The 10,332-nt window shown below is 39.9% G+C and overlaps 1 pseudogene; it reads right to left on the bottom strand.

The window, feature by feature from the left end:
• Positions 1 to 1,271: 1,271 nt before the first annotated feature.
• On the bottom strand, positions 1,272 to 2,002 carry LOC117093817 (annotated as a pseudogene).
• Between the last annotated feature and the right edge of the window lie 8,330 nt (positions 2,003 to 10,332).

The following is a 10,332-nucleotide window of genomic DNA, read 5'->3' as shown; positions in this document are numbered from 1 at the left end:
AACCATCCAAGAGAGGCTCCTTGAATATATAATGACCCTTTTGCTGTAATACTTCAGTGTGTTTTCATATTAATAAAAATATGCTTCAAAATACCCATAGCAGAGATATCAAATGTAGAAAATTTCACATTGATACCGAATTTCTTTTTGTAATCTATAGTCCATATTCAAATTTTGTTGAATGCCTCAATAGTATCCCTGAGAGAGAATCTCTCATCACATTCACCCTCAGCATAGGAGTCAGTCCTGGATTATGCATTGTGTTCAGGGATCAGACCTAGTTTTTATTTATTTATTTATTTGCACCAAACACATTTGCATTTATTTTCTTTTTTAAAAAAGCAAATGACAAAGACCCAGTTTACCAGTTTTCCTTTTTTAAACCTAAGCTTAACATCACATATTTAAACAATTGTCAAGACTAAGTTGCCAGGATTCAGGCTCACCTAGAAAACACCCTTAATTTATATTAAACCAGAAATGTTTTACCATTAATGCATTAATATATTTTACTACTAATATATTTTACTACTACATACTGAAAAAAAAAAATGAATTTAGTTCTGTAGAAGATTCGCCCTGGCAATGTTGACCTCACAGCGGGCCAACACTATGTGGCTCACATTTCAGACACAATGGAAAAGCAGATCCATGCTGGTGTTAGTGCACAGTCTTGTCCTACACTAAAGAGTCAAGGCTCACCTTGGAGTACATTTAATAAAAAAGCAAAAAGCCTACAGATATTTACAATAATATGTATTTTTTTGAGACAGAGTCTTGCTCTGTCACCTAGGCTGGAGTGCAATGGTGTGATCTTGGCTCACTGCAGCCTCCACCTCCCGGGTTTAAGCAATTCTTCTGCCTCAGCCTCCCAAGTAGCTGGGATTACAGGCGCCTGCCACCACACCTGGCTAGTTTTTTGTATTTTTAGTAGAGATGGAGTTTCGCCATGTTGGCCAGGCTGGTTTTGAACTCCAGACCTCACTTGATCCACCTGCCTTGGCCTCCCAAAGTGCTGGGATTACAGGTGTGAGCCACTGCACCTGGCCTACAATAATTTTAAAGACAAAAAAAAAAAAGGTTCTATTATGGGTCCCAACAATAAACTCAAAAGTCTATGACAAATAGAAGTTCCGATTAGCTGTTTATAAATACTTTAGGTGCAATTATTCTGAAAGGCAAGTTGCCTTGAAATCTACAAAAAAAGTTTCTATTCATCCTCAGATGGTTCTTGTTATAGTTTCACATTTCTGTTAAGTGGATGCCTTGAATTACTTGTTATCCAAGTGCAGCAGCTGCTCCTTAACATTTATTGTTAAAGACATTAACTGGCCATCTTCTTCAGCTTCTACTCTTTCTTGACCATTCTTGACAATTCTCTTTGTAGTGATTTTTCTGCCATTAACCATTTTAGCAGAAGTGTTATCGATTTGAAGTTGCCAATCCCACTACCACCAAATGATGTGGAAGAAAACGAAGCGAGGCCCCCGTGACCTAGTGACCCAAATGAAGTATTAATAAATCCTGTATCAAAAGAAGATAATCTACATCCAAAAGATGGAAATCTACTGAATGTGGAGAAAAACTACCCCGACCCTTGGCTTCTGCTTCCACGGGAACCCCTTTGATTCTGAAACAAGTCCTCAAAAGAGTCGTCAAAGAAGTCAAATGAAAATGGGTCCCTTCCACCAAAAAATTCCCTGAAAACATCATCTGGGTTACAGAATGTGAAGCCAAACTCAAACGGACTGTCAAAATGACTTCCACCTTCTCCTCCACCATTTAATCCTTCTTTGCCATATTTGTCATAGATGTCCTGTTTTTTAGCATCTGACAACACCTCATACACCTCAGCTACTTGTCTGAATTTTCTCTCTGCTTCTTCTTTATTCTCAGGATTTTCGTCTGGGTGCCACTTCAGTGCCAGTTTCTGGTGTGCCTTTTTAATATCCTCGGGTGAGGCCTGTCTCCACACGCCTAGAGCTTCATAGTAATCCACCATGATTTTGTTTGTTTGTTTGAGACAGAGTCTCGTTCTATCATCCAGGCTGGAGTGTGGTGGCACCATCGTGGCTCACTGTGACCTCTGCTTCTGGGGTTCAAGATATTCTTCTGTCTCAGCCTCCTAAGTAGCTGGGATTACAGGCCTGCACCACTATGCCCGGCTAATTTTTATATTTTTGCTAGAGACGGGGTTTCAGCACATTGGCCAGGCTGGTCTTGAACTCCTGACCTTAGGTGATCCACCTGTCTTGGCCTACCAAAATGCTGGTATTACAGGCATGAGCTGCCATGCCCAGCCTAATCCATCATTTTAAGAGATTGCTGGAACAGGTCTGAGGATGGAGGCAGCTGAAGGCAGGCGGGAGGCAGGGGCAGTGGCCAGGATCTCCTCTCGGCTCTGGCACTGCTGTGCTGGTGGTGGTGACTACTCGCACTTTCCTCTCAAGCCTATTTTTTTTTAATTTATTTTTATTTTTTAATTTTTAAAAAATTTTAAATTTTACTTTAATTTCTGGGATACACGTGCAGAACATGCATGTTCGTTACATATATATACATATGCCATAGTGGTTTGCTGCACCTATCAACCTGTGCTCTTCCTCCCCTTGCCCCTGACCCCCTGACAGGCCTCGGTGTGGGATGCTCCCCTTCCTGTGTCCATGTGTTCTCATTGTTCAACTCCCACTTATGAGTGAGAACATGCAGTGTTTGGTTTTCTGTTCCTGTGTTAGTTTGCTGAGAATGATGGCTTCCAGATTCATCCATGTCCCTGCAAAGGACATTAACTCATTCTTTTTAATGGCTGCATGGTATTGCATGGTATGTATGTGCCACATTTTCTTTATCCAGTCTATCATTGATGGGTATTTGGGTTGGTTCCAAGTCTTTGCTATTGTAAATAGCAATAAACATACATGTGCAGATGTCTTTATAGTAGAATGATTTATAATCCTTTGGGTATATACTCGATAATGGGATTGCTGGGTCAAATGGTATTTCTGGTTCTAGATCCTTGAGAAATCACCACACTGTCTTCCACAATGGTTGAACTAATTTACACTCCTACCAACAGTGTAAAAGCGTTCCTATTTCTCCACAGCCTCACCAGCGTCTCATTTCCTGACTTTTTAATGATCACCATTCTAACTGGTGTGAGATAGTATTTCATTGTGGTTTTGATTTGCATTTCTCTAATGACCAGTGATGATGAGCTTCTTTTCATATGTTTGTTGGCCACATAAATGTCTTCTTTTGAGAACTGTCTGTTCATATCCTTTACCCACTTTTTGATGGGGTTGTTTGTTTTTCCTTGTAACTTTGTTTAAGTTCCTTGTAGATTCTGGATATTAGACCTTTGTCAGATGGGTAGATTGCAAAACTGTTCTCCCATTCTGTAGGTTGCCTATTCATGCTGATGATAGTTTATTTTGCTGTGTAGAAGCTCTTTAGTTTAATTAGATTCCATTTGTCAATTTAGGCTTTTGTTGCCATTGCTCTTGGTATTTTCATTATGAAGTCTTTGCACATGCCTATGTCCTGAATGGTATTGTCTAGGTTTTCTTCTAGGGTTTTATGCTTTTGAGTTTTACATTTAAGTCTTTAATCCATCTTGAGTTAATTTTTGTATAAGGTGTAAGGAAGGAATCCAGTTTCAGTTTTCTACATATGGCTAGCCAGTTTTCCCAGCACCATTTGTTAAACAGCGAGTCCTTTCCCCATTGCTTTTTTTAATCAAGTTTGTCAAAGATCAGATGGTTGTAGATGTGTGGTGTTATTTCTGAGGTCTTTGTTCTGTTCCACTGGTCTATGTATCTGTTTTTGTACCAGTACCATGCTGTTTTTGTTACTGTAGCCTTGTTGTATAGTTTGAAGTCGGGTAGCATGATGGCTCCAGCTTTGTTCTTTTTGCTTAGAATTGTCTGGGCTATTTAGGCTCTTTTGTGGTTCCATATGAAATTTAAAGTAGCTTTTTCTAATTCAGTGAAGAAAGTCACTGCTAGCTTGATGGGAATAGCATTGAATCTATAAATTACTTTAGGCAGTATGGTCACTTTCACAATATTGATTCTTCCTATCCATGAGCATGGAATGTTTTTCCATTCGTTTGTGTCCTCTCTGATTCCTTGAGCAGTGGTTTGTAGTTCTTGAAGAGGTACTTCACATCCCTTGTAAATCATATTACTACATATTTTATTGTCTTTGTAGCATTTGTGAATGGGAGTTCACTCATGATTTGGCTCTCTGGTTGTCTATCATTGGTGTATAGGAATGCTTGTGATTTTTGCACATTGATTTTTGTATCCTGAGAGTTTGTTGAAGTTGCTTATCAGCATAAAGAGATTTTGGGCTGAGATGATGGGGTTTTCTAAATATACAATCATGCCGTCTGCAATCAGAGACAATTTGACATCCTCTCTTCCTATTTGAATACACTTTATTCCTTTCTCTTGCTTGATTGCCCCGGCCAGAAATTCCAATACTATGTTTAATAGGAGTGGAGAGAGAGGGCATCCTTGTCTTGTGCCAGTTTTCAAAGGGAATGCTTCCAGCTTTTGCCCATTCATTATGATATTGGCTATGGGTTTGTCATAAATAGCCTTATCATTTTCTCAAGTCTAGTTTTTAAACAATTTATTACTGCCGAATCTGAGGATGTTTCACAGATAAGTCTTTTGTAACTCCTCTATTACACACACCTGCTGACTTTAATATACTCTTGAGTACAACCGCTATATTCTTGGTATTGTACACGTTTTTACTTACTACCAAGAAGAAGCCTCCAGTCTTTCATGACAATTTAAAGACACAAGTTAAATACCAGTCCCCATCCCTTGAGGAATTCATAGTACAGCACAGACACATGGGGTGCGAGTGAAGTGAATACATTCAAAACCAGCTCCACCACTTATGACGTAAGTGGTGCAGGGCAAGAAAAAGCATCACTCTGACTCAATTTCCTCCGTGTAAAATGGTGATAATAATATCTACCTCACAGGTTGTTTGAAAGATTAAATTAAATAATGTGTGGGAAGAGCCCAATATGAATTCATAGCAGATACATTTTCTTTGTGCACTGAGATTTAGTTTCTGTTGAGTTTGTGTGTTCGTGGTTATAACACCTAATACCCCTAAAAACTATTCACAGTAGGAGATGTGGGAGCTGACACTTAAGTCATTTCTTCCCCAGTTATGACAAGATTACCTGGTTTCCACTCACACACAGATAAAGGTGCTTTCTCTTTTACATGCTACACCACATCAAACTTAGTATTGTGCAAAAGATTTTTGCTTACACAGTCATAGAAAAGAAAATTTGCATCAGTTTGCTTGAACATTTTGGTTAGCCATACTTTACCCACATTCTGAAACTCAGTCACGTCATTCAGAGGGGTTTTTCTCTTCTTAGATGATTTGCAGTATATTTACCCAGGAATAATCACTGAGATGGAAAAATGACAATTATAAGCATTTATACAAGTAAAAGTATGAGAATTTTAGTTCTATTTTAGACTTCCAAATAGGGTGCACAATGAGTTGATAAGGCAAGCCAGTGGTTCTTCACAGGTTTCTAATATTTAGGGTGTTTTCGTCAAGCTGAATCTCATTTATTGCCAGTTCTTCCATCTGCAATTGCAAAGAGGGTGATGTAGGCAGGAACTGTCAGGATAGCATGAGGTTTAACTCCAGTAACAATTTATTGAAAATAACATCAAATATTTATTTCCACTTTAGTACCTACCTAATTTCAGATAATTTAGCTTACAAGATAAAACAAACACCATTGGTTGTTGCTAACTATTATTAAAAGACAATAATGTAAGTTCTAAGATCCTAAAAATACAAAGCTTTTCTTTTCTTTCTTTCTTTCTTTCTTTTTTTTTTTAATTTGGAGAGTTGTATCAGCTAGGGCTCTAAATTGAAAATGATAGAAGCCCAACTCTAAGTAGCTAAGGAAAAAAGAAGGCTGTATTATAAAGTTTCTCATGGGTCATGGGTCATGAATATGAACCCCGTTAACAATTAAAGCAAGGGATTCTAATGCATTCAGGGTTCTCATTCCATCATTTCTCTGTCCTTTTCTGTGGATCTGTTTATTATTATTCTTATTCTGTGTCTATGGGCCATCTTCCTTTTATTCTGGCCACATGGAGAAAAGCAAGACTGACAGCTTCTGAACTTGCCACCCAACACTCTGTCACTGGAGGGAGTCTGTCTCTTTCTCGGGCCTAATTGCAAAATTCCTAGGGAAAACCTTTGATTGGTCTAGCTTGGGTCAGGTATATACTTCACACCAATCAACTGCTGCTAGCTAATCAGAGTGATACTGAAGGAACATGTGGATAGGAGGAAAAGAGCAGGTCCTAGAAGAGGAGAACTGGTGAGACAATAGATGACTGCTGTTATGGACAGAATTGTGTCCCCCAAAATCCATATGTTGAAGCCTTAAGTCCCAATGTGACTGTGTTGGTGATAGGGACTTAAGGGACGTAACTAAGATTAAGTGAGGTTATAAGGGTGGGGACCTAATTCGATAGGATCAATGTCCTTATACAAAGAGAATGAGATAGCAGAAATGTTTCTCTCTCCTTCTCTCTGCATGAGCCTAAGGGAAGGCTACGTGAAGACATGACAAGAAGATGGTCATCTACAAGCCAGAAAGAGACGTCTCACCAGACACCAACCCTGCTAGCACCTTTATCTTAGACTCCTAGCCTCCAAAACTGTGAGAAAATAAATTTCTATTGTTTAAGCCACTCAGTCTGTGGTATTTTGTTATGGCAACCTGAGCAGACTACTAGAACCACCATATGCATGTACTCCATCCATTCTCTGAAAAAAATATTTTCTGATTACCTATTACATTCATTAGGATCAATTCAAACACAAATAGCAGAACCTGCAAGAACAGTGATATTAGAACATGACTCTCAGGTAAAAGAAGTTGAGCAAAATGATCCGAGGCAGCTCCTCAAAATCATCAGATATGTGGGCTCTTCTGTCTTCTGCTCACCATACTCAGTGCACAACTTCTATCTTCCAGGTCACCTTATGGTTTCAGATAGGAGCTGGAGCTCTAGATGTCATGCTCACTTCTCAGTCAGCAGGAAGGAGGAAGAGGGAGGAAAATATTCTCCATTTGTCTGTCCCCACTTTTTAATAAGACAACTTGGAAATATATCTACCAGTTTCTGTGTATATCTCATTGGACAGAATTCAGTCACATGACCACACCTAGCTGCAAGGGAGGCTGGAAATGTATCTTTTTACTGGTAGAAATGCTATCATCAATGATGTAGAGGTTCTGTTAGGAAGTAAGAATTTGAGAATGGAAGTTGAACAGACAATTAGTAGGCTCTGCCACAGTTACTATAAGTCAGACACTGGTAAATGCTATATTAGTCCATTTTCACACAGCTGATAAAGACATACCTAAGACTGTGCAATTTACAAAAGAAAGAGGTTTAATGGACTTATGGTTCCACATGGCTGGGGAAGCCTCACAATCATGGTGGAAGGCAAGGAGGGGCAAGTCACATCTTACATGGATGGGAGCAGGCAAAGAGAGAGAGCAGGGAAAGTCCCTTTTTTAAAACCATCAGATCTTGTGAGACTTATTATCATGAGAACCGCATGGGAAAGACCTGCCCCCCATGATTCAATTACCTCCCACTGAGTTCCTCCCACAATACGTGAGAATTCAAGATGAGATTTGGTTGTGGACACAGCCAAATCAATCAAATGCCAACTACAGCTTCATTCAGAAAATTAGCAGGCTAGATAAAAACAAAATTTAATAGCATTTAAAATAATAATAAATAAAATTACTCCCTGTGGATTATCTCTAGCTGACTATATCAAGTGAAATCATCTGTGATTTATAATTGAAGTGACACATTATGCCAAACTTCCTACTGGCAGTTTATTAGTATTATTATAAAGATATTTGGCTGGGCATAGTGGCTCATGTGTGTAATCCTGGCACTTTGGGAGGCCAAGGTGAGCAGATCACTTGAGCCCTGGAGTTCAAGGTCAGTCTGGACAACATGCCGAAACCCCATCTCTACAAAAAATTATCCAGGCATGGTGGCATGCGCCTGTAGTCCCAGCTGCTTGGGGGGTACTGAGGCAGGAGGATTACCCGAGCTTGGGAAGTGGAGGAAGTCAAGTCTGCAGTGAGCCGAGATCATGCCACTGCTCTCCAGCCTGGGCAGCAGAGTGAGACCCTATCTCAAAATAAAAGACATTAATTAATATTCTGTAAGTTGATTGCACCTGTTTGTTTGCTCATTTTCTTTAACATGCTACATCCTTAGTCTGCCCCATTATCAGCCAGAGAGCTATCTAATTCGTGTGGTGGCTAAAAATATTTCCCCCCAGAGAAGTGAAGGATAGTGTTCACCCACTGAGGTGTTATTAACTCTGTCACATGAAAGTATTTGAAGAAAGGGTTTCAGTCGAAAGCAAAGAAGATGGTTGAAAATGACTGTCATTTCAATGACTCCAATGACTGTTGGAGTGGTCCTAGAAAATAAAACAAAGCTGCATAGATGAAAATAAAAACACATAATTTTACATTATGTCATTGCTTTCTTGTCAATTATACAGTGGCAGTTTAGAGAAAAACAACAATGGTGACGATTAAATAATGGAGTGTTGAGGAAGAGCCTCAGAAACCACATTGAGGTCTGAAAGCTCTTTGCCTTCATGAATTACTGTTTTCTCTCTCATGAGAAGCAGATGGAATGAATAGATTGGGCCATTGTCTACTGTTCATTCATTCAGTCAACAAAGATTTATTGAGCACCTACTATGTGCCAGGCACTGTTCTAAGCATTAAAGGTTTATAGGGAACAGAGTAGACACCATTCCTGTCCTTCTGGATCTTATATTGTAGTGACTGACAGACAATGAACAAGATTAATGAGTAAGATGTGCAGTATGTTCATGGTGAGTGTTGTGAAGAAAGGCAAATCAGAGGAGACTAGAATGCACTGGGCTGGAGGAGGTTTGTCATTTACATGGAATGGCTGGGGAGGGCCGAATAGGATCAATAGGAATTCTGAGAGGTATCGTGCTAATGAACAATTCAGAAGGGAACAGCAGGAGCAAAGATCCTGGGGTGCTTACGAGGTTTCCAGTGTCTGGAGCTGAGTGATTAGAGGGGAGAATACTGGGACAGAAGAGGTAAACCAGGTAGGGCCTCCTAGGTCATTATAGTGACTCAGACTCCTGTTGTGTGTGGGATGGAAAGCCACTGGCAGATTTGGAGCAGACAAGTATAGCTGTAGCAGGATCATCTGGCTATGAAGACAGACCTTTGCGAGGCTTTTGTAATAACTCAGGCAAGCGATGACTGTAGTTTGAGCTAGGCAGTTGAGTTGAGGTGGTAAGATGTGATTCAATTTCTGAATACATTTTGAAGGTAGGATGGATAGGGTTTCCTGATGGAGTACATGTGAGGAATGAAAGAAAAAATTCAAGGATGGCACCAAGATTTTTGGGCAACTAGAATAATGGCAACACTATTTACTGAGATGGGACATCTGTGAGAAGAGGAAGCTTGGGTCTTAAATACCTTGATGATAGATAAATGAAGATGCTAAGTAGACAGTTGAATCTGGAGTTGAGTCTTGAGTTCAAAATAGATATTGGGTTAGCCTGTTCTTATAACATGTAGATCGTGTTTAAAGCCACAAGAATGGACAAGATCACCAAAGGAGAAACCAAGGCCTTCACTGCGAGGCCTTCAATATTTAGGTGGCAAAGAGACTAGAAGAAACCAGAGAAGTAGACTGAAAATGAGTGGTCAGAGTAAGGGGTCAGGGGTGTGTGGTGTCCTTGAAGGAAGAAAGTGTTTCAAGGAGGAGAGAGTCAACTCAAATTTTCTCAAGCAAGGTACACTAAGATCAGTATCCCTGTCCCAGAAAGTAGGACAAGGAGAGAACATGAAACTCCAGTGACTGCCCAATATCACATACTTGGCATGCAGTAAATTTGAAATTCAAAAAGTAAATTTGAAATTCAAAAGCCCAGATTGTGGCTAGGCATGGTGGCTGACACGTGTAATCCTAGCACTTTGGGAGATCAAGGCAGGAGGATTGCTTGAAGCTAGGAGATCAAGACCAGTCTGGGCAACTTAGTGAAGTAACGTCTCCACAAAAAAAAAACAAAAAAGTTAGCCAGGCATGGTGTGTGCACCTATAGTCCTAGTTATTCAGGAGGCTGAGGCAAGAAGATCACTTGAGCCCAAGAGTTGGAGGATGCAGTGAGCCATGATTGCACCACTGCACTCCAGCCTGGGTGACAGAGCAAGACCCTGCCTCTAAA

The sequence above is a fragment of the Trachypithecus francoisi genome, unplaced genomic scaffold, assembly GCF_009764315.1.
Source record: "Trachypithecus francoisi isolate TF-2019V2 unplaced genomic scaffold, Tfra_2.0 Lachesis_group12, whole genome shotgun sequence".
In the NCBI taxonomy this organism is placed as follows: Eukaryota; Metazoa; Chordata; class Mammalia; order Primates; family Cercopithecidae; genus Trachypithecus; species Trachypithecus francoisi.
This window is presented reverse-complemented; position numbering and strand designations above follow the sequence as displayed.